Source organism: Molossus molossus, unplaced genomic scaffold (assembly GCF_014108415.1).
Source record: "Molossus molossus isolate mMolMol1 unplaced genomic scaffold, mMolMol1.p scaffold_m16_p_1, whole genome shotgun sequence".
Lineage (NCBI taxonomy): Eukaryota > Metazoa > Chordata > Mammalia > Chiroptera > Molossidae > Molossus > Molossus molossus.
This window is the reverse complement of record NW_023425344.1, coordinates 149,476,951-149,501,270: the sequence shown is the minus strand read 5'-3', so window position 1 is coordinate 149,501,270 and position 24,320 is coordinate 149,476,951. Positions and strand designations below refer to the sequence as shown.

General features: G+C 37.1%; 1 pseudogene; it reads left to right on the top strand.

The window, feature by feature from the left end:
- LOC118615539 overlaps positions 1-24,013 on the top strand; it is a 28,450-nt pseudogene extending 4,437 nt beyond the window's left edge.
- The last annotated feature ends 307 nt before the right edge of the window (positions 24,014-24,320 follow it).

Here is a 24,320-nt window from a genome sequence, read left to right as displayed (position 1 = left end):
CATAACCCTATGGGAAAGGCACTAGCCCCAGCCTCTGGAGACATTCTCACGCCACCCTGTGGAATGTATGTTTTGTTGAGGAGTCAACTGCTTTAGACACGGTGTAGAGGTCTGAGAAGACTCAGGGCAAGTCAGTAACTGAGTTGTGTAGCTTTGGGATGGGACCATTTCCTGAATTTTCCCATGAACCTGACTGACACTAACCCATCACTGGAGATCCAATAGAACCACTCTCTGGCTCTTCCAGCAGACAGGTCCTACCCACCCAACTCCTAGTAGGTCTGACCTGCCTAGGTAAGGGGAAAATACCAAACAGACTGAATTATGTGGCTCTGGGGCAGGGACCACACCCTCCACCTTCCCCAAAGCCTGACCAAGAACTCCTCCTCAAGGGCCACCAACTAGGTTCACCCTTCCTACTCCCAGAAGACCCACCCTATGGAGTTCCACCTCCTCCCAGAAGAATCTGAGACAGAGTTTTGTAGCCCTAAAATAGAAGATATTTTTCACATGCATACCCAACAGGTGCAGAGCTCTTCCTTCACATGGTCAAATTTTGGCCTGTTTGGGCCTGATAAACTCTTCTGCACTCACCATGATGACTTCCTCAGACCCAGCCCCAGCACAAAGGTATGTGAGCATCCAGTAGATGGCAGCTAGACTTGGTATACCTGGGAACAATTACTGAATAGTATCAGACACAGAACTGGCACAAAGTGTGAACCTATATTAATCTGGTGAACACTAATCACTGCTACCTGGTGACTCACTGTGAACCTACCTCATGCAACTTGAGTACCCCTAGAGAATATTTCAGTGACTGAGCCTGACAGGCAACTAACAGGTAGAGGCAGACAGAGGTGGATCTTGAGTGACTTGGGACTTTTGCTGACCTCCTCCTTGGTATGATGACTGTAAAATCTGGCCTTGGTATACAGCTTGGTTCTTCCCATGTGTTTTCAGACCGATGAGAGGCAGCCACAAATTGTGGACTGCTGGTAGCTCCAAACCAATTGCCTAGGGCCAGTCACAGGCAGTGTCTGACATTGGCCTGTGCTAGAGTCCCTTCCAAAACATTGAGAACCAACACTCTCAGTGGGAAGCTTCAGAAAAGATCAGAGCAGGATCCAATAACTTCAGAAGTGGCATATCCAAAGAGACATCTCAACTGGCACCACAACCAGCTAAGAATTAAGCTTCATGTCTGCAGTACCAGCACAACAGTTCACACACCATAGTTGAGGTTGAGCCTTACAGTCAGCCAGCCTAAGGTTAGTTCAATGCATGAACAGACCAATAGCAATCAAGATTAAATTACAACAGAAAGGTCCACATACCTCACATAAGGGACATTCCTGGAGCACCCCACAGGATACCTACTACATAAATCCAGCTCACAGAGATTAGAAGATATAGCAGAGCTACCTAAAACATAGAAACAGTCACAAAGAGGCAGCCAAAATGGGTAAACAAGGACACAAGCCCCCCCAAAAAAGAATCTACAGGGGAAAAAAAAGGAGCTAATTGAAATAGAAGCAATCAGTTTTTTAAATATTGAATTCAAAGTATTGGTTACAATGATGCTCAAGAGCATGAAAAAGACATAGAAACTATAAAAAAGGACCTGTCAGAAAGGAATAATACCATAAAAAATATACTGGGAGGAATAAAGAGTAGATTGAATGAAACAGAGGATCATATCAGTGATTTGAAAGACATGTTAGAGAAAAACACCCAATCAGAGCAGGAAAAAAATAATAATAATAAATGAAGATAGTTTAAGGTAATCTTTGGAATAAGAAATATAACCACATACACATGATAGGGGTACCAGAAGGAGAAGAGAGAGAGCAAAGGATCAAGAATTTATTTGAAGAAATAATAACAGAAAACTTCCCTAACCTGGCAAAGGAAGACACAAGTCCAAGAAGTGCGGAGAGTCCCAAAAAAGATACACCCAAAGAGGCCCACACCAAGACATACCATAAGTAAAATGGCAAAGATTTGCCCTGGCCAGGTGGCTCTATTGGTCTGAGCATTGTCCCATACACCAGAAGGTTGTGGGATTGATTTCAAGTCGGACTACATACCTAGAGTGAAGGCATGATCCCCCATCAGGCATGTGCAGAAGGCAATTGATCGATGTTTCTCTCTCTCCCTCTCTATCTAAAATCAATGTATAAAATCAATGTAAACATGTCCTTAGGTAAAGATTTTAAAATATCATAAATAAAATAAAATGACAAAGGTTAAAGATAAAGAATCTTAAAAGCCTCAAGAAAGTCAGTTACCTATACAGGAGCTCCCATAAAACTCAACTAAATTCTTGACAGGAACATTTCAGGTCATAAGAGATTAGCATGAAATATTCAAAGTGATAAGAAGGAGACCAACAACCAAGAGTACTATACCAACAAGGCTATTATTTAAAATGAAAAGAGAAATAAAGAGCTTCCCAGAAAAGACAAAAATTAAAGGAGTTCATTTCCACCAAACCAGTACTACAAGAAATGTTAAAGGGTCTTTTTGAAGAAGAAACAAAAAGAAAGAGGAATATAGTTAAAGGAATAAAATGACAATAAATATGTACCTATCAATAATAAATTTAAGTGTAAATAGCTTTAATGCTCCTATCCAAAGACATAGGGTGGTAGAATAAATAAGGAAACAAGACCCATATATATGCTCTCTACAAGAGACCCACCTCAAAACAAATGGTACACATAAAGTAAAGGGATGAAAAATATATTTTATGAAAATTAAAAGGAATAAAAAGCTGGGGAACAATACATATATCTGAAAAAATATATTTTAAAACAACAACTATAGTAAGAAACAAAACAGGACACTACATAATGATAAAGGGAACAATCCAACAAGAAGATGTAACCCTTTTAAACATTTATGCACCTGACATAAGAGCACCTAAATATGTAAAGCGAATCTTGAAGAACATAAAGGGAGAAATTGATAGTAGTACAGTTTTAGTAGGGGGATTTTAACAGAGTCTTGAAATCAATGAATAGAACTTCCTGACAAAAAAACAACAAGGAAACAGCTTTAAATGCCCCACTAGATCAGATTTAATAGATATTGTTCAAACATTTCACCTCAAAGCAGCAAAATATACATTCCTTTCAAGTGCACATGGAACATTTTTTTAGGATAGACCACATGTTAGGAAAAAAAAAAGTCTCAATACATTTAAGAAGATTCAAATCATATCAAGCATCTTCTCTGACCACAATGGTATGAAACAAGAAATCAATAACATTTAAAAAAATAAAAATAAAATGAAAACCTCACATGCATGTAGGGTAAATAACATGTTACTAAACAATGAATGAGTTAACAATAAGATCAAAGAGGAATAAAAAGATACCTTAAAACAAAAGAAAATGAGCACAAAACAACTCAAATGTATGAAACACAGCAAAAGCTGTCCTAAGAGGGAAATTCATAGTATTACATGGCATATCTCAAGAAACAAGGAAATTCTCAAATAAACTATCTAACCTTTGCACTTCAGAAAACTTGAAAAAGAACAACAAAGCCCAGAGTGAGTAGAAGAAAACAAATAATAAAGATCAAAGCAGAAATAAACAAAATAGAGTCTAAAAAAACTACAAAAAATATCTATAAAATCAAAGCCTGGTTCTTTGAAAAGATAAACAATATTGAAAAAATTTTAAACAAATTAATCAAAATAAAAAAGAGAGAGTATCCAAATAAATAACATCAGAAACTGAAGAGAAGTAACAACTGACACCAACACAATACATAGAATCTTAAGAAAATATTACAAACTATATGCCAACAAATTGCACAATCTGAAAGAAATGAATACATACCTAGAAACAGATTATCTTCCAAAACTGAACCATGAAGAATCAGAGATTCTAGATAAGCAGATTACAAGCAGCGAAATTGGAGCAGTAATAAAAAAAAAAAAATTTAATGAACAAAATTCCTGGACTGGTGTCTTTACAGGTGAATTTCATTAAACATTCCTTCTCAAACTATTCCAAGAAATTCAAGAGAATGGAAGATTCCAAAGCTCATAATATAAGGTTAACATTTTCATATTCGAAAATCAGATAACAATACTACAAAGAAAAAAAATCACAGGCCAATATCCCTAATAAACATAGATGCTAAAATACTAAACAAAATATTACCAAACCATATGCAGCAATACATTAAAAAAATCATACACCATGATCAACTGGAATTTATTTCAGGAATGCAAGTTGGTACAATATCCGCAAATCAATAAACATGATAAACCACATAAACAAAATAAAGGCTAAAACCTTGTGGTCATATCAATAGAAAGAGCCTTTGATAAAAGTCAGCACCCATTTATGATAAAAACTCTCAGCAAAATAGGAATGGAGTGAACATATTCAATATAATAAACACCATATATGACAAACACACAGCCAACACCATATCCAATGGGCAGAAACTATAAATGTTTCCCTTAAGATTAGGAACAAGACAGAGATGTCTGCTTTTACCACTCTGATTCAATGTAGTACCTGAAGTTCTAGCCACAGCAATCAGACAAGAAGAAAAAATAAAAAGGCATCCAAATTGGAAAAGAGAAAGTAAAACTGACATTATTTTCAGAGGACATAATACTGCATATAGAGAACCCTATAAATTCTACCAAAATACTACTCAAACTGATATACAAATTCAGTAAAGTAGCAGGATACAAAATAAGTATCCACAAATCAGTTGCATTTTTATATACCAATAATGAACTATCAGGAATAAAATCTAAAAATCAATTCTAGCCCTGGCCAGTTTGGCTCAGCGGTTGGAGCATCGACCTGTGGACCAGAGAGTCCCGGGTTTGGTTCCCACTAGGGGCATGTACGGAAAAAAAAAAAAAAAAAAAAAAGTTTGAAAAAATAATTCCATACACAATTTCTTCAAAAAACTAAAATAAATAGGAATAAATTTTACCAAAGATGTAAAATACCTGGGAAATAACACTGTTGTTATTCACAGATGACATGATTTTAAACATAGAAAATTCTGAAGACTCCACCAAAAAAATACTATGACTAATAAATGAATATGGCTCAGTAGCAGGATAAAAATTAATAATCAGAAATTGGTAACATATACACCAATGATGAACTATCAGAAACAGAAGTTAAGAACATTCCCATTTGCTATTGCAACAACAACAACAACAATAATTAAGTATCTGGGAATAATTTTAATAAAGGATGTAAAAGACCGGTATTTGGAAAACTATGTAACATTCAAGAAAGAAATTGAGGGAGATACAAATAAGTGGAATCATATACCATGTTCATGGATTGTAAGAATTAATATCATTAAAATGTCCATTCTACTCAAAGCAATCTATAGATTCAACACATTTCCTACTGAAATACCAATAACATATCTCATAGATCTAGATCAAATATTCCAAAATTTTATTTGAAACCACATAAGACTCCAAATAGCCTCAATAATCTTGAGAAAGAAGAACAAAGTTAGAGGTATCACAATACCTAATATCAAACTAGACTACAAGACCATTGTAATCAAAACCGCCTGGTACTGGCATAAGAATAGTCTACAAACTTACAACTTACACAAGAATAAACTTAAAATGGATAAAAGACTTGGATGCAAGATAAAACCATAATAATTCTAGAAGAAAACATAGACAGTAAAATCTCAAACATCTTTCATACCAATATTTTTGCCCATATATGTCCTAGGAAAGAAAAACAAATATAAAAAATAATAATAAATGAGTGGCACTACATCAAACTAAAAAGCTTCTGCACAACAAAAGAAACCATCAGGAAAATGAAAAGGGCCAGTTTGGCTCAACGGTTAGAGTCACAGGTTCAGTTCTGGTCAAGAGCACATACCTCGGTTGTAGTTCAGCCCTGGCCCTGGTTGAGTTCATGTGGAAGGCAACCAGTCATTGTGCCCCTCTCATGTTGATGTTTCTCTCTCTCTCCCTCTCTCTTCCTCTCTCTCCCTTCCCCTCTATCTGAAGATAAACAGAAAAATATCCTCAATAAGGATAAAAATAATAAAATAAAAAGGGAACCCATTATATGGAAGAACATATTTGCCAATAATACATTTGATAGTGGATTCATTTCCAAAATATATAAATAACCTATACAACTCAACACCAGAAAAACAAACAATTCAATTTTTTAAAATGGGCAAAGGACCTGAAGAAACACTTCTCCAAAGAGAACATAAATGGCCAGTAGACATGAAAAAATGCTCAACGTCATTAATCATCAGAGAGATAAAAATTAAACACACAATGAGATATTACCTCACACATATTAGAATGGCCACCATCAATAAATCAACAAACAACAAGCACTGTTGAGGATGTGGAGAAAAGGAAAACCAAGTTGGTGGAAATACAGACTGGTGCAACTACTGTGGAAAACTTGGAGTTTCCTAAAAATATTAAAAATGGGACTGTCTTTTGCCCCAGTGATTCCACTTCCAGGAATATATCCTATGAATCGTGACATACCAATTCAAAAGAATATATGCATCCCTATGTTCATAGCAGCATTATTTACAATAGTCAAGATATGGAAACAGCCCAAGTGCCCATAATAGATGAGTGTATAAAAAAGTGGTGGTATATTTACACAACGGAATACCATGTGGCCATAAAAAAGAAAGAAATTTTACCTTTTGCAACAGCATAGATGGACCTGGAGATTATTATGCTAAGTGGAATAAGCCATTCAGAGAAAGAAATATACCATATGGTCTCACTTATATGTGGAATCCAATGAACAAAATAAACTGATGAACAAAATAGAAACAGAGGCATGGGTTCATGGTATAGACTGACAGCTCTCAGAGGTGAGAGTGGAGAGGTGACTGGATGAAAGAAAGTAAAAGCATCAGCCAAAGGACAAATATGCATAACCCACAGACACAGACAGCAGTGTGGTGACGGCCAGAGGGAAGGGGTGGCAGGGGCTTGGTGGAGGAGCGTAAAGAGTGGGGAGATATGAGGACATCTGTAATATCGTAAACAATAAAAATAAAGTAAAATAAAAATGCCTATCCTTGGAAAATTAAAAGGCACTGAAGAAAGAAAATGAAGAAGGTAAAAATAACTGTAAGCATATACTGTGTTCATGAATAGGAAGAATTAATGTCATTTAAATGCCCATATACTCAAAGCAATCTATAGATTCAATGCAATCCCTACCCGCCCCCGCCCCCCCAAAAAAGGTTCACAGTACTAAAACAAATATTCCAAAAAATTTTATGAAGCCACAAAAGACCCCAAATAGCCACAGCATTTGTGAGAAAGAACAAATTTGGAGGAATCATGCTACCTGATACTAAAAGGCTATAGTAATCAAAACAGTATGGTACCTGCATAAAAACATACATATAGATCAATGGAACAGAGTGAAGAGCCCAGAAACAAACCCATGACTTTAAAGTCAGTTAATATTTAATAAAGGAGGCAAATGCATACAATAGGAGCAAATAGAGTTTATTTTAAAAAATAATGTTGGGAAAATTGGACAGATACATGCAAAAATTTGAAAATAGATCACCTTCTTACACCATACACAAAAATAAATTTAAAATGGATTACAGACATAAATGTTAGACTCAAAACCATAAAAATCCTAGAAGAAAACATAGGCAATAAAATCTCAGACATTTCTGGTAACAGTATATTTTCTGAAATATCTCCTATGGCAAGTAAAACAAAAGGAAAAATAAACAAGTGGGACTCTATCACACTAAAAAATTTGCATTGCAAAGGTCATCATAAACAAAATGAAAAGACAACCCACTGAATGAGAGAAAATATTGGCTGATATATCTGAGAAGGGGTTTACTATCCAAAATTTGTAAAGTATACATAAAACTCAATACCAAAAATCAAACAATCCAATTAAAAATGTGCAAAGGACATGAACGGTCACTTTCTAAAGAAGACATACAGATGGCCAATAGACATATGAAAAGATGCTCAATGTCACTAATCATCTGAGAAATGCAAGTCAAAACCACAATGAAATACTGCCTCATACCTGTCAGAATGGCTATCATCAGTAAATCAACAAAGAACAAATGTTGGTGAAGATGAGAAAAAGGAACCCCAGTGCACAGTTGGTGGTTGCAGATTAGTACGCTACCTCTGAAAACAGTAATAAAGTTACCTCAAAAAATTATAAATGGAATTGTTTCAGGATCCATCAATTCCACTTCTGGGAATTTATCAAAAGAAACCCCAAACACTAATTTGAAAGAATAATGTACCCCTATCTTCATAGCAATGTTATTTACAATAGCCAAAATTTGGAATTGGCCCAAGTGCCCATCAGTAAATGAGTGGATAAAAATGTTGTGGTTACCTGATCTAGTACTTCTCAGCTGTAAAAAAAATAAGAAGAAGAAAGAGAGAAGGAAGGAAGGAAGGAAGGAAGGAAGGAAGGAAGGAAGGAAGGAAGGAAGGAAGGAAGGAAGGAAGGGAGGGAGGGAGGGAGGGAGGGAGGGAGGGAGGGAGGGAGGGAGGGAGGAAGGGAAAAAGAGAAAAGAAAATGTTACCCTTTGTGACAGCATGAATAGACCTGGAGAGCATTATGCTTAGTGAAATAGGCCAGTCAGAGAAAGACAAGTACCATATGATTTCATTCATATATGGAATATATTGAACAAAACAAACAAATAGAAACAGACTCATAGAAAACAGACTGACAGCTGTCAAAGGGCAGAGAGTTTATTTATGAGGCTGGGTCAAAAAGTGAAGGGATTAAGCAAATATAAAACACCAAAACTACTCATAGAGGCAGACAACAGTATTAAAAAAGGGGGGTAGAAAGAGGGTAAAGCAGGGATAAATGGTGACAAAAAGAGACTTGATTTGGGGTGGTGAACACACAATACAATATGCAGATGATGTATTATATAACTGTACACCTAAAACCTATATAATTTTATTACCCAGTATCAGCCCAATAAATTCAATGAAGAAGATAATAAAAGTTTAGTCAGAAGAGTTTAAAGCAACAACAACAACAACAAAAAAGGGATAAAAACAGAGAGAGAGAGAAATCCACACTAACCATTTTCTGTTTTGTAAAGGTGTTCATTGATACTGCCCTAAAGATAAAATATTGTTGTAGCATCAGTTAGTTTTATACTGCAAACTACTTATAGAAATGTTATATTTAATAAAAAAAAAAAATCCAAACATTTTCATGAGGATTGTCTGGTTAAAACATTTAACTGAACTCTTACTTAGGTGCCACTGAAATTGAAGGGAGACAGATCAGTGCTCTGAAACTTGGGGTCTAGTTGTTCACGATGTGCTGTTATAATATTCCTCATCAACTAGTATGACTCATTTCTTCATAGGATATATTTTATTTCAGAATGAAAATTAATGTCCTCTTGAAAGGGGCAGGAGAGTATAATGGAATAGAGAACTAATCGTAGTGGGGCACTAGCCATAGTTAGAAAAATGCTAATTATCTTTTACAATGTTGGTCGTGATTGCTTTGTTCTGATTAAAGAAAATTCCACTCTGACCTGGCTGGGAGGTGTGCACCTCGGGAGTTAATGTCAGGAATGCTGTCCATTCTCCTAATCTAAGGACAAAGGGGACAACCCGACATATAGAAATATTAACAACCTGATTGTCACAACACAGGACCCATGATGGCGACAACTTGTGACCAGCCCTGCAACCCCCAATCCACATTCCTACCCCTTTGCCCCAAACTTTTTACAATCCCCCACTTAAATTCCTCCCCTGCTTGTCTGTAACCATTTTACTCTTTTTTTTTTTTTTTCCTTTTTGCTGAACTGCCTTTTCTCATGTGGTTACGGTTCCTCTACCCTTTAAAAGCAGCTGGCAAGTGAGGGGAGCAGAGCAGATTTTACGGGATGACCCACTGCTCCCCCACACTGCTGCAATATTGGAATAAAGGCTCACACAATTCAACCTCGTCTGTGCTTAATCGGCTCAAGTAGTGACAAGCGGCCCAGACCCCTCCGTTGTCCGCTTTCACGCTCAAAACAAAATATTGAGAACTGAAAGCTTTATGTTTCTTTCCTTCAATTTTTTTTTTTTTAAAGAAAACCAAACTGGGCACAATTCTAATGAGCTTTACTCTTTTTATTTTTATTATTTTTTTATTATTATATTTTATTTTTAATTGAATTTATTGGGGTTCACATTGTCATTATTTTTATTTTAAATTATGTTTTAATGTTCATTTGATTTGTACAGAATTTTTATCATCATTCTTTTCAATATGTTTATATTAACATGTAAGAATATGCATCTTAAAATGGCAAGTTTTCAATAGTTTTACAACTCAAAAAAAGAAATACCTATCCCAACCTGCATTGTGAAAATACCTACATAAATTATGAGGCAGTTTTTACTTCAGATGTATATAACTTTTAAAACTTTAATCTTCACTTAAATATTTATTTACATAAGAAATAGTGCTATTTTGAAAATAAATTTAACCTACACTGGAAAGTATGCAGTGTTACAAGTTTGTAAATGGAGAGTAAAATACCTAGATTTATGGAATAAAATCAGTCTGTCTACTTATGCCTTTAGAGAGGTCTATTTTATACATTTTATGTTCCTGTTAAATATTTATTGTGGTTTCAATGTTATACTAAAATGGCACTATAACTTATGAAAAACTTTTTATCAAAGACAGTAGACTTGACAAATCAAAGAAATATAACCGTCTACTTCAAATTTTCTTTATTTTGTTGTCCAAAGTCATGGATTACATGATCTGATAACAAGTACTCCTTAAAGTACTCAGTAAAGGAAAGGACAGAAATGGTGTCAGTCGAGGAAATATATGATGATGGTTATCATTTTTATTTCTTATCATATTAAAGTCCCTTCCTTTTATCTTTTGTACCAATGTACAACATCCTGTATTGACCATGTGGCTAAAGCAAATACCATTACGTAAATGATTGACAAATGTGTTTACACACTGTTTATATGCTTTCCTTGAAGCATATCTCACATTCTTTATACTGTACCATTTTTTTTCATCCTGTTGAAAATTCACTAATGGGAAATAAAGTATGACTATCTGGAATTATCCGTCTTCTTTTAAGTCGTTATTTGAAAATATAGGCACAGTGTAAAAAGCCACACAAACATTTCTGAAAAGCCAAAAACAAGTTTCTGTCTGGCACAGACTGTCTTAAATACTACGATTGTCTTTCTGTACTCAGACCTTTTACACTAGAAAATTTCTGTGAATTTGGTTGCACTCATAGACCTTTTAGTTTCTTTATGTATTTTATTTGACAAACATCTATATAACATTAATTCTATGCCAGATGCTATTCTAAGTGTTTCTGAAATGTGCGATAGTCTTATTGTACCTTTTCTATAGGTGAGAAAATGAATACACAAAGAGCTGAAGTAGTTACCCAAGTGTCAAAAAGAGGCATAGCCACTTATATGGATGTATAACATGCAACTTTAGCTAAATACCTTTAAAGGTATTTATACCTTTATTGTTATCCTTAGTGGGATATTCCACCAAATATAAATTGATATATTATGGTATTAAAACACTAAAAAAATTTATTATAACAAATTGTACAGGAAATTGATTCATTTTCACAGTAATAAATATAATTTCCCACTTCTTATAATAGAAGATATTACTGCAATTAACACATGTCATTGTTACATGCAATTAACACATGAAAAAAATAAATGTTACTATCTAATATACATCTTTCATTCACCTTAAACTCACTGTTACTTTTTCTTGCTTTCAAGTGTCTATTTGTGGTGGGGTTTTTTTGTTGGTTGCTACATGCCTAGACAAAGTTTCACTCCTCTTTTTTTTTTTTTTTTTTTCTAAAAGAGCCCACCAATATTTATTTCCAAATTTATTTATGTTTAAGAACAAAAAAAATGTAATATTTTTAAAATGTTCCCTAGCCTGGCCAGTGTGGCTCAGTGGTTGAGCATCAACCCATGCACCAGGAGGTCCTGGTTTGATTCCCGGTCAGGGCACATGCCCATGTTGTGGGCCCAATCCCCAGTGGGGAGCATGCAGGAGGTAGCCAATCGATGTTCTCCCTCATGGATGTTTCTATCTCTCTCTCCTTCTCCCTTCCTCTCTCTCTAAAAATCAACAAGAAAAAATATTTTTAAAAAAATAGTCTCTATTCATTTGTATTACTAAGAAACTGAATTTATATTTCCCAAGAATACCATAAACATTCTAAACTTTCCAGTTTATTCATAATACCTGTCCATTGTCGAATGAAAATGTGACCGTGTGCCTCTAATATCTGAAGGCTTTACACTATTGAACTTAAACAAGTTCTTTATTTTATTTTATTCTTTTATTTTTCTATTCTAACTGACACTCAATATTATATTAGTTTCAGGTGTACAGTATAGTGGTTAGACATTAATACAACTTACTAAGTGATCACTCCAATAAGTCTAGAATACACCTGGCACTACACATAGTATTACAATATTATTGACTATATTCCCTGTGCTTTACTTTACACCTCTGTAATTATTTTGTAACTGCTGATTTGTACTTCTAAATCTCTTCACTTTTTTTACCCATGTCCCCAAACTTACTCTCATCCAAACAAGTTCTTTTTAAACAAAATAAAGTAAAGCTTTGGCCATCCTTTGGGATGAATAAGGGTATTATGTTATATAAAACCAGCAAATCTCTGTGTGCTCTAGTTAGAATTGATACCATTGTATTGGCTAGTTATTAATAACAGGAAGGCAACGAAAAGAAGGCCAAGACATTATAACTATGGCTATTTGAGGAAGCTGCAAATTTCACACTCCCTAGAACCACCTGTCCATTCCCTGAAAATCACTGGGATGAGGGACTGGACAAAGGGGAGATGGGCGCATAGGCAATAAATTCAGAGTGATGCAGGGAGTGTACCTGTCAGTCTAACCTGGAACAGAAATCATTGGCCAGATGGGTTGTGGTCACCGTAGACTCGTGAAAATTTGGAGTACATAATTCAAAGACAAAGAAGTTTGTGTTCTTGGGTCTTGGCTCTTGTAACACTCTTGGCCCTGCCGTTGTTCCCTCCATGGCCATGTGGTCCTAGAGGCCTCATGGCCCATGGCCATGTGGACCCCACATGCAATGGACTGATGGATTACTGATGGGAACACAAACTAAGCTAAGCTAGCCTGATGGTGGATTGGACTATGCCAGCATGGAATGGAACTCTGAGCGAGGGCTTTAATCCTAGCCATTCTCCCTTGGCAGGAAGAAGGGAAATGGGACCTCCGAAAATCAGAGCTTGAACTCCATGCAAATAAATGCCACTCATTCTTCCATTCAAGTCTCAGAAAATTATTTTTTTCATGATATTGCAAGAAACTCACTTCCCCTGGCAACCAGTGGGGATACAGAGAGCTCCCCAATGATAACTGAATGATATACTCTTAGGACTTCTAATGCTTTCTTTAATTAAATGTTATCTTATGAATCTGTTTTTCTCGACTTCTGAAAATTATAATTCAATATACTTCATAAAATAAATGTTCAAAACCAACCCTCAATTAATAACATTAGAGCAAATCTCAATAGATGTTAGCCTTAAAAAGAAAAAAAGATACCTTCAAATCTCTAATTAAATAAAGCTAGCATAATTTATCAAGAGAAATACTGAATTTTAACTTTGCCAAGGGCTAGCTTTAGGGCATCATTTAATGCAATCGCTTGCCATCCAAACAACTACCACATCAAAGCCTATTAGTTAATACTCAGTAGGAAACAGAAGATTTGAAAAGTGTGCTAAAACACTCCTGAAGTGAAGATTGATGATTATGTTATCTAAACAAATATGAGTGATATTTATTTATTTATTTAGTGTCTTTGTGACCAGAACATGAAGGGCTGTAGACTCATTGCTCTGTAGTTTGTTTTTGTATAAGAAACATATAATGAGAAAACTTCAAGAGAGAGAATTTAACTACACTTGAGATTCTATTACATTGCCAAATACTGAAATTTCTACCCAAGGACTCATTATATAAATGTATTCATTATGTAAATCATTGAATTACTGCATATATGTGGCCTTTGACCAAAAAATAAACTCTTTCCATTCAATAAACAATCTTGGGTGAAAACAATAAAAATAAACAGTTATTTATTGACAGAATGTTATTATAGATTAAAGTGCATTTTAATGAACCATAAAATTATGACTTGTTATTACCATAGAATAATTTTCCTGATGACTAACCAGATAAGATAGAAGTAGTTACTTCTTTGAGCACAAATTCTCCAATAACTACTTAGATTTTTATAAATGGTTTAGCAGGGTGTTTTAACAATTTCTCTTTGTTGTTGAAAGTGTTACAGAATTACCTCCTTTTTTCCCCTGTTGACACTATCCTCCCTCCTCCCATCCCCAATGGCCTTCACCACACTGCTGTCAGTGTCCACTGGTTATACATATGTACATAAAAATTCTATGGTTTATCTCGTCCCATCCCCCACACCCCTTCCCTCTGAGGTTTGTCAGCCTGTTCCCTACTTCCATGTCCTTTTAAAGTTCTGAATGGTATTCCAGACAATGACACCTTGGGCATATTCTCTTGGTGCTGCACTCACACTCTTGGCCCTTATGGTTTCTAGCCATTTTTGGTTAATTCCAACTGACAACACCTGTGAACCTTTGCCCCTGGGACTTTGCCTCAAAGAGCCTGCTCTGTCCACAGGCAAGTCACGTAGGAAGTGCCAAAGTTGTACCCACCATCCTCAGAAGCGTTAAACAAATTACTGACAGGCCTAGATTAGGGAAACACTCCGTCACAGGAAGTTGTTAAAAAATACTGTACTCAGTCCTGACCCAGGTGGCTTCATGTTTTCCTCTGCTTAACTAAACTTCAGACAGGCGTCTAGCTTATTTTCAGCCCTTGGCATCCTTTTTCTTACTGTGCTACTTTAGAAAAATTTTCATTGTAAATTCTTTTTCTGCCTCTTTAAGATGAAAATCTTCTCAAAAGCCCTTTCACTGTTTTACAACCCCTTACTGTCTTCCTCAAGGACCTAGGCACCAACTCTTTGAAGTATAATCATAACAAAGAAAAGGCCCCTATCCTCTAGTTTCTGTAGGAAGACAACAGCTCAAATAAACTGGTTAACAAGCTTTTCCTGAAGCAAAAATAACTTTCCTAAAGTTATTGCTTTTCAGATATCCTGGTAGTTTCCTGGCACAAACTGTTATGATGATGCAGATATTCACAAAGGATACTACACGGTGTGCACTGATGACTACGGAAGTTTTAAAAGATACATGTAAACAATGTGAAATTCCTCCAATTTAAAAACAGTCTCCCCCCTCTGTCCTCAATATGTGCTGGATATAGTGACTTTGTTCTAATACAGAGAATGTGGCCAAAGTGACAAGTTTATAAAGCTACAGTATAATCCAATGGGCTTCCACCAGGCTATCTCTGTTTTGGGGTGCTCATCCTAGGAACTCAGCAGTCTTATTTTAAGAAAGCCCAAGGTATGTCTCACGGCAACATCCTTAATCTTCTGAGCAACTGTCAGACTTTGAACTTTTTATTTGAGGCCCTAGACATTGAGGAACAAAGACATAATCCCTGGTGTGCTCCACCCCAAATTTGGAACCACATAATCCCTGTGAGTTCTTTTGGAACACTAAATTCTGTAGAAAATTTATTCTATAATAGTATATAAATAAAACAAATGTATATATACTTTTTAAAAAGGATTTTATTAAGATGTTTCATAAGCCTGACAAGGAAAGGTAGAGTCTTCTCAACAGCCACTGAAAAATATTTAGCAAAATATGACTTCTTTCTTTTCTTTTCTTTTCTTTTCTTTTCTTTTCTTTTCTTTTCTTTTCTTTTCTTTTCTTTTCATTTTCTTCTTTTTTGTAGGATTGGGAGTTTGGTGGAAGAACAAAATATAACCTTGAGGTATGCATTCTCTCTGCCTGACCAGCCAAGCACCAAAATGCACAGAATAGACAAAGTATGGAGAATGGGTTGGAACTTCACCCAAAAGAGAGTATCAGTGAAAGTGTCAATGGGTTGGAACACTGCCCAAGGAAGTGGATGTGATAAGAATCTTGAAACTGGATTATAGCCCAAGTGTGAATGTCTTTATTAATAATCTTGGCTGACAATAGCAAGGGGCAGCTGGAACAGAAAGAATGTTGGGCCTGGCTGAAAGGTCAGCAGAGACTTAATTACCTAAAACACCATGTAACCTAGGGAACTGCAAAGAGAGTAAATTGGTCTGCTTCCAGAGATGGGTAGAATTTACTCCCTTGTGATGCTCCCCATCACTCCAAGCCCTGTCTGCTTGTAATTCATTGCATTGCGATGACCCCCAGCAGGCCAAGAATCAGCACCTTTTCACCTACTTTCTTTTTTGTCTCTATTTACTTTCTTCTTTCTTTTTTTCTTTACTCTTTCTTTTTATTTCTTTTTTTATTTCTTCCTCTTTTTCTCCTTCCCTCCCTTCCTCCCTTCCTCCCTTCCTTTATTCCTTTTTAAATGCATGCTTTAATATTTTAGAGCAGTTTTCAGTTCACAGAAATATTAAGAGCAAAATACAATGATTTCCCATATATTACCTGCACCACACATTTCTCCCATTATCAACATCCCCACCAGAGAGACCCTTATGTTACAATCAATGAACTTACATTAACACCATTATCATCCAAAGTCCATAGTTTATATTATAGTTAACTCTTGGTGTTACACATTCTGTAGATTTCAACAAATGTGTAATAGCATTAATTCACTATTATATTATTGTATAGAATAGTTCCACTGACCTAAAAATTCTTTGTTCTTTACCTATTCACATCTCTCTCCCATGCCTGCAACCACTGATAGTTTTATTGTCTTTATAGCTATGAAACCTCAAAAATGACCCACACATGTCCAGTTGCCTGTTGTTACAAAAAACTGAACTCATGAGACAGGTTCTGATGAAAAATAAAGTGGTTTATTCAAGTTGCCAGTGTCTTGAGAGGACAGGGGGCACTCCTGCCCTCAAAACCCATCTTAACATCTCAGTTCAAGCAGAACTTTTTTTAAGGATGAAGAGGGAAAGCAGAACAAAGTGGTCAGAGGCAGGGCTGTGTATATGCTTATCTTTCCTGGGAGTAAAGGTAGGAGATACTAAAAGGTAATGTTAATGTATTGCTTCTTCAAAGAAAAGGAAGGGAGAGCAAGGGGAAGCAGGGAATTGAAAGGGAATCCAGCAGTTGTATCTCAAGTTGTGCTCCCTTGTTCTGATGCTATTTCTCTTCAAACAGGAATCTGTGGATTTACAGCAGACACCTGTGGGTTTACAGCTGGTGCCAGCAGCCCTCTCCCCAGGATCAAGCTGCTCCAAGCTGTAATGAGAGCTCAATAAGAAGTAAAAGCACAGGAATTTATTCACATACTTTAAGATAGTATATGGTTGACAGTGGTCTTGAGAAAATGCAGAATATATAACTTTTATTTTTTTATTGGTAATGTGAAATGTTAAATCATGATTACAGTTTTACTTTTACTACAATGTCATATAATTGAAATCATACACAAGTGGTCTTTCCATATTGGCTTCTTCCATATATATCTCTCCTGAATACACACACACACACACACACAAACACACACACACACACACACACATACATATTTGGTGAGATGTCTGTTAAGGTTTTTGGCCCATTTTTCAATCAGGTTGTTTGTTTCCTCATTGAGTTTTAAGATTTCTTTTGATATTTTGAATAAGTTTACTTTTATTTTTAAAGATTTTTTATTGATTTTTAGACAGAGGAAGGGAGAAGGACTGAGAGAGTGACATAAACATCAATGTGGGAATGGAATTTCAAATGGCTGCCTCCTGCACACCCCCTACTAAAGATTGATCTTGCAACCCAGATATGTGCCCTGACTGGGAATTGGATAGGAAATGTTTTAGAGCACAGAATGATGGACAACCTACTAAGCCACACCAGTCAGGGCTAGAAAACATTTCTTTATCAAACATGTCCTTTGCAAGTATTCTCATGCAGTCTGTGTCTTGTTTTTCATTCTTTTAACTTTGTCAACATAAGAAAATTCAAACATGTGAAGAATTTTGTGAGTTTATTTGAGCCAAACTGTTGACAAATGCCTGGAAGCAAAACCTCAATGGATTGAGATAATACTCAGAATGGCAGTTTTGTTAACTTAATTTATACATTACAATCAAAAGAGAAGACTTAAGTGGGTTACATGCAATTCATTGGTGATAGATTAAGGAGGTGAGAGAAAGCCAAGTGGTGAAACCTCTGGTATTGGATAAAAAGTAAATGATAAACACATTCTTCTTTTATATATATAAGTACATGATAGTTAACAGTCAACAGTTAACATGATAATAATAACAATGAGGGGATTTGTGTTTTCCACCCTGGTACATAGGTTGTGTTCTGAGGGGTCTGGAAAAAAAAAGAAAGTTACCCCACATTCCAAAGTTATGTTATCTTAGATGCAAAAGGACAATAGTTTTTATTAAGGTAAAAATTGGCCTTCATCAGGGAAGATGCCAGCCTAGGACATGACTACCTTCCATAAATTGCGTTTAGTTAAAAAGTTAAAATTTCAGACTATCTTTTGTGGTTACTTTAGGTCTTTGAGTTTGCAAGGTTGTCACACAGGGCTTCCCTGAGCTTGTCAAGTTAGCATATGGTTCCTTTTCATCCACATCTTTTGTGGCACAGAAGTTTTTAATTTAAATGATTTCCAGCTTTCCCATTATCTCTTTCATGGATCATATCTTTGGTGTTGTATCTGAGAGGTCATCTGGATATCCAAGGACATTTAGATTTTCTCCTGTTATCTTCCAGGACAGCAACCATTAACAAATTATATATGTATATACACACACATATTTATATTTATATACACACAAATACACACACACACATATACTCATACACACTGAAACAGAAAACTAAAGACTCTTAATAAGTTAGTAATAGTAACACACTTCTGAAAATGTAATAAACTACTGTTCTCCAAATGAAAACATCATAATCAACATTCAAAACAACAAGCAAAACATCATGACAACAACATGCAACATCATAACAACATACAAAATACTTTGAAAAACAATTGCTGCAGAAAACCAATCCAAGGTTAATTTTCAAGTGACATTTGAAAATTTCAGAATATTTAACATTTAAATGGGGAATAGTTTTTAACAGAAAACACTGAAAAATTAATGACAGATAATATTGATAGATTTTTATTATATGATGTTCAATAATGTTCATTAGCCCAACCTAAGTCCTATTTCTCTAAAAAAATAAATAAAAATGACAACTGAAAAATATTTGTAAAAATTACAACTAGGAATTGATTTTCTACAAAACAATATAAGAAATATTTTGCAATAGGAAAATAAAAAGAAAACAGATGCAGATAATTTACATAAGTAGGAATAGATATAATTAACAAATAATTTAAAATACTAACCTTGGAAGTTATAAAAAATTCTCAAAATTGTACAAAAATAAAATTTATTTACTGATTATAATGTGTTTTTAGATAATCATTTGTTTGTGGTTAATGAGTAATTCTTAAATATTCTTTTTGGGAAAATATTTTTTCGGCTCCAAAAATCTTTGCTTAACATATTCAAAGCATTAAAAGTTCATAAAACTTGATCAGGCTTTTGTAATTTTATGAACCAATTTTTAGTGAAAGTTTAGATATTATCAAAGATATAACAGTAATTTTCATAACAGATTTATTTGCAATAAAGACATTTTTAAAAATGGAATAACCAAAAAGGAAATATGCTTTAACCACTTTGAAAAGGTTGGTAATGTTTTAAAGGGTAAAGGTAAAAGCTTGCAAAAGGCAGAAACAATGAAAAATGTTTTGCTTGCATGACCTTTGCTCGGCCTTCTGTTCAGTATGGATTATCGGATTATCCACAAGACAATGGATCACCCAGCAAACGCAGGACAAGATACCAGTCCAGTCCAACTGCAAAGTGGACAATGGGCCTGGCAGAGTCCGTCAGCAGGAACTGCCAGAAGCTACACGTAAAGTATATAACCTACACCCCAGCTGTTATGCGAGGCTGACCCTTTTTTGGCTTAGCCCACCTGCTCCCAGGTACATGAAATAAAATCATTTTGCTTTACACTGGCCTTGTGTTGTGGATGTGGACTCCCGCCAGTTCAGACCTTTTATTTGGTGCTGAAACCCAAGAGGTCTGTGAGGATCCTGCACAGGGGGCAATAGAGGGCTTCCGGAGTCCTTTAGGCCTTTTTTTGGACTAGGATTGATCACACCCTCAGCCGGACACCAGACCTCCAACCTTTCCTGCTGATCAAGCATCAACACAGGACACTAATTTACTGGTGAGTGTTTTTGCCTTCTGGTCTGATTTTCCAGGCTGTCCTGTTATCCCCAATCCAGGATATAAGAGAGCCAGATCTCTGGGTCATGTCTGTGTGATCATCCCTCCCAAAATCCAGTGCTGGTTGGGACATGCTCCTCAGGAACCAGGTTCCCTCATCTCATCATATATCTAGGGACACCTGATACAGGTGAGTTGCAGGTCTCTCTACTCTAAGGGAGAAGAAGGGACACCTTCTTCTTTCACTAGTGTATCCATCAGACCGCTTGGCCACGACATCTCACACCGCAACATGGGACAACACCCCTAGGATGTCTCCTAAAAAATCTACAGACGCTTGGGCTTGCTCAGGACTTGGTCCCGAATGACTCCGTTTTTACTGCAATACTGCATGGCCTCAATACAAATTAGACAATGGGTCACAATAGCCTGCGAACGGCACTTTCAACATTCTCACCAACCTAGACAATTTCAGTCAAAGGCAAGAAAAATGGTCTGAAGTTTCTTACATCCAGACCTCTTTGCATCAGATTACATCTCTCTTTATTTGAGTCTTGCTCTCCCTCCCAAATCTTCTTCCTCTACTCTAATCCTCCCAAACCTCTTTCTGAAGGTGGCGCACTGAGTTCTCCTGTTTCCTCCTTTGACCCAGCTGATCTTGCTCCATTATCCTCTCTCTCAGCCTCTCCAGCAGGGCCTCCTCCTCCAGCCTCTCTTGCAGGCCTTCCCCCCTACCCTGAACCTCCTACTCTGGCTCCAAGTCCCTCACACATGTGATCAGGAACCATCTCTGCTCCCTATCTGTCCCCTACCTCAACCCCCACTTTAGAATGCCCCCTGAGGAAAGCAGCAGGAGCTAAAGGGATTTTCAGAGTTCATGTCCCCTTCTCTCTCAGATTTATCCCAAAGACTGGAATCCTTTACTGAGGATCCCACCAATTATACTCAGGAATTTGAGTACTTTACCGAGTCCTATAATCTAACTTGAAATGATATTCATATTATTCTCTTTTCCACCCTTAATCCAGAAGATAAAAATGGAGTCTGGGTTAACACCCAGGGCCATGCTGATAATCTAGGTGACAGGCCTCCACTCACCTGGTAGTGGCCGAAGCAGTCCCTAGCCAGGACCCCAGGTGGAATTATCAGGACAGTGGAGCAGGTAGAAAAGCTAGGGACCATATGGTAATATGTCTCATTGAGGGACTTAAAAAAGCCTCACACAAGGTCATTAACTATTAAAAAAAAAAAAACAAAAAAAAACAAAAAAAAACTGTCTGAAATAATCCAGGAAAAGAATGAAAACCCTGTAACCTTTCTATCTCACCTTACGCAGACCATGAGAAGATGTACTAACTTAGATCACACTAGTCCAGAAAGGACTGTCATTTTAAACCTGAGATTTATTTGTCAGTCAGCCCCATACATTAGGAAAAAGTTAAAAAACAAACAAACAAACAAAACCCTGAAGATTGCCCTCAAACCTCTCAATGGGAACTTCTAAATCTAGCCTTTACGGTGTTCAATAATATTGATGAAGAGGCTAAACAACAAAGAATAGCAGACTTCCAAATGCTTGCCTCTGTCATCCGAGCTCTACTAATCAAAGGGGTCAGCAAACCCCCTTCAGGGGATAGAAGAAGGGCACCCACCAGAATCAGCAGAGTGGACTCCCACACCCCTATTTTAAATGCAATCAGATTGGCCATTGGGTGAGGCAGTACCCCGATACTTGACCACCGCCTAAGCCATGTCCTCAGTGTGGAGGGCTCCACTGAAGTTGGACTATGGACAGACTGCACAGAGTCGGTCCTCATCCCTTCCTCAGGCTGGTGGAATGGGCAATCCCGGCCTTGATCTGATTGGCCCTGCAGCTGAAGACTGAAGGTGCCCAGGAACGGATGCCCCGACAGTCATCTCAAACTCCAAACCTTTGGTAACTAAGCAGGTAGGCCAATTTCATTATTAACGGATACTAGGGCAACCTACTCTGTCCTCCCCGAGTACAGGGGACCAATTCAACTCTCTGGGGTTTTATTTGTGGGAATTGATGGCCCAATATCACAACTCAGGGCAACACAGACACTCTTGTTCTTTAGGCCCTTATATCTTTCTCCACTCTTTTTTAGTGTTATCAGCCTACCCCACTCCCTTGTTAGGGTGGGACATTCTACCTAAACTCTATGCTACTTTAACCTTTACTCCTTCTCTCCCCACCAACCACTCTCATTCTTTACTTTGTCTCCGCCAAGAATCGGCCTCCTCTCCTAACATAACCCCCCTACCACTACCTCCAGAAATAGTTAACCCCATAGTGTGGAACACATCCCTTTCTTCTGTAGCTAAGCACCATATGCCAATCAAGGTATTTCCCAAAGATCTTTCATTTTTCCCATTCCAGAAACAATACCCTTTCTTCCCAGAAGCCCCAAAAGGACTGAAACCTGTCTTAACTCGACTCCTAAAGAAAAATGTACTCCGCCCTACCAATTCTCCCTATATACTCCCATTTTGCCTGTACACAAGCCCAATGGATTTTACCAACTAGTACAGAACCTCCGCATCATAAATCAGGCTGTGCAGCCAATACACCCAGTTGTTCCTAACCCAGGTACCCTTCTCTCCCAAATCCCAGCTAACACACAGTTCTTCACAGTCCTAGACCTTAAAGCTGCCTTTTTTTACTATTCCCTTACATCCAGGTTCTCAAAACCTTTTTGCTTTCACCTGGACTGACCCTGACACCAGGCAGTCCCAACAGCTAACCTAGACTGTTCTCCCTCAAGGATTTCAGGAAGTCCCCACCTATTTTTGGGCAGACCGTAGCCAGTGGCTTTTGGCAATTAGACATAAAAGGGTTCGTTCTTTTTTTTTTTTTTTTTTTTTTTGGTACATGCCACCTGTTTTATTGAACTTTCTTAGAGAAAAAGGTACCAGGTTTCTCCTAAAAAAGCTCAACTTACAACTCCTTGAGTAACCTACTTAGGGCTTACTCTTACTCCCATTCCAGAGGGATCCCCACAGGCCGAATCTCCCTCATCTCTGAAACCCCAGTTCCGGAGACTAAACAAGAGCTTCTTTCATTTTTAGGCTTGGCAAAGGGCCAGAGGGCAAACATCTACACTGACTCTAAACATGCCTCCATCTCCTACATTCACTTGCTTCCATCCGGGCTGACAGGGCTTTCTCTCAACCCAGGGGACATGCATCCTTGCACCCGAACACCTTTACGTCACTTCCAGTATAATGGCTCCATGAAAATCTTTAACACCTCCAACCCTAGACATTCTCTACTCAACCAAACGTACCGAGCAGACACCATGTATAATATCTCTTACTATAACCTTACGAGAAGCACCTGTAATCTAACAATTCATGATGTGTCTAAACCGTGTAGTTGGAGTTTATATGTGCAAGCTCAGAGGGACTTGATGCAATACCAAAAACAAATTATACCAGGGAAATTAGTCACTATCCAGGGTGCAGTTCTGTCAGTGGCAATAGCCCTCTCCTCCCTCTACCATGGTTCCATCATTCGAGCCTTACTGTGGGTCTAACAAATACCTCCCTAGGCCCAAATATGACTGGACTACTTTGCTTACCAGCGGGAATGATGTTTTTAGGTGCACTCAACATTTCTTCCCCCAGGAGAGAAATTGCTATTCAATACCTAAATCCAGCAAAACAGAGTGGCTTATGGGCAGTAGGATATGTCACCCCAGCCAATACCTGAATCCATTCCTTCATCCCTAATTTAACCTCATCAAGCCCTGAGCACAGAAGCCATCACAGGACAAAAAGGGGAGTCTGACTCTTCATAGCAGGAGTCATAGCTGCAATTACCACTGTGGGCCTCGTGGGAGG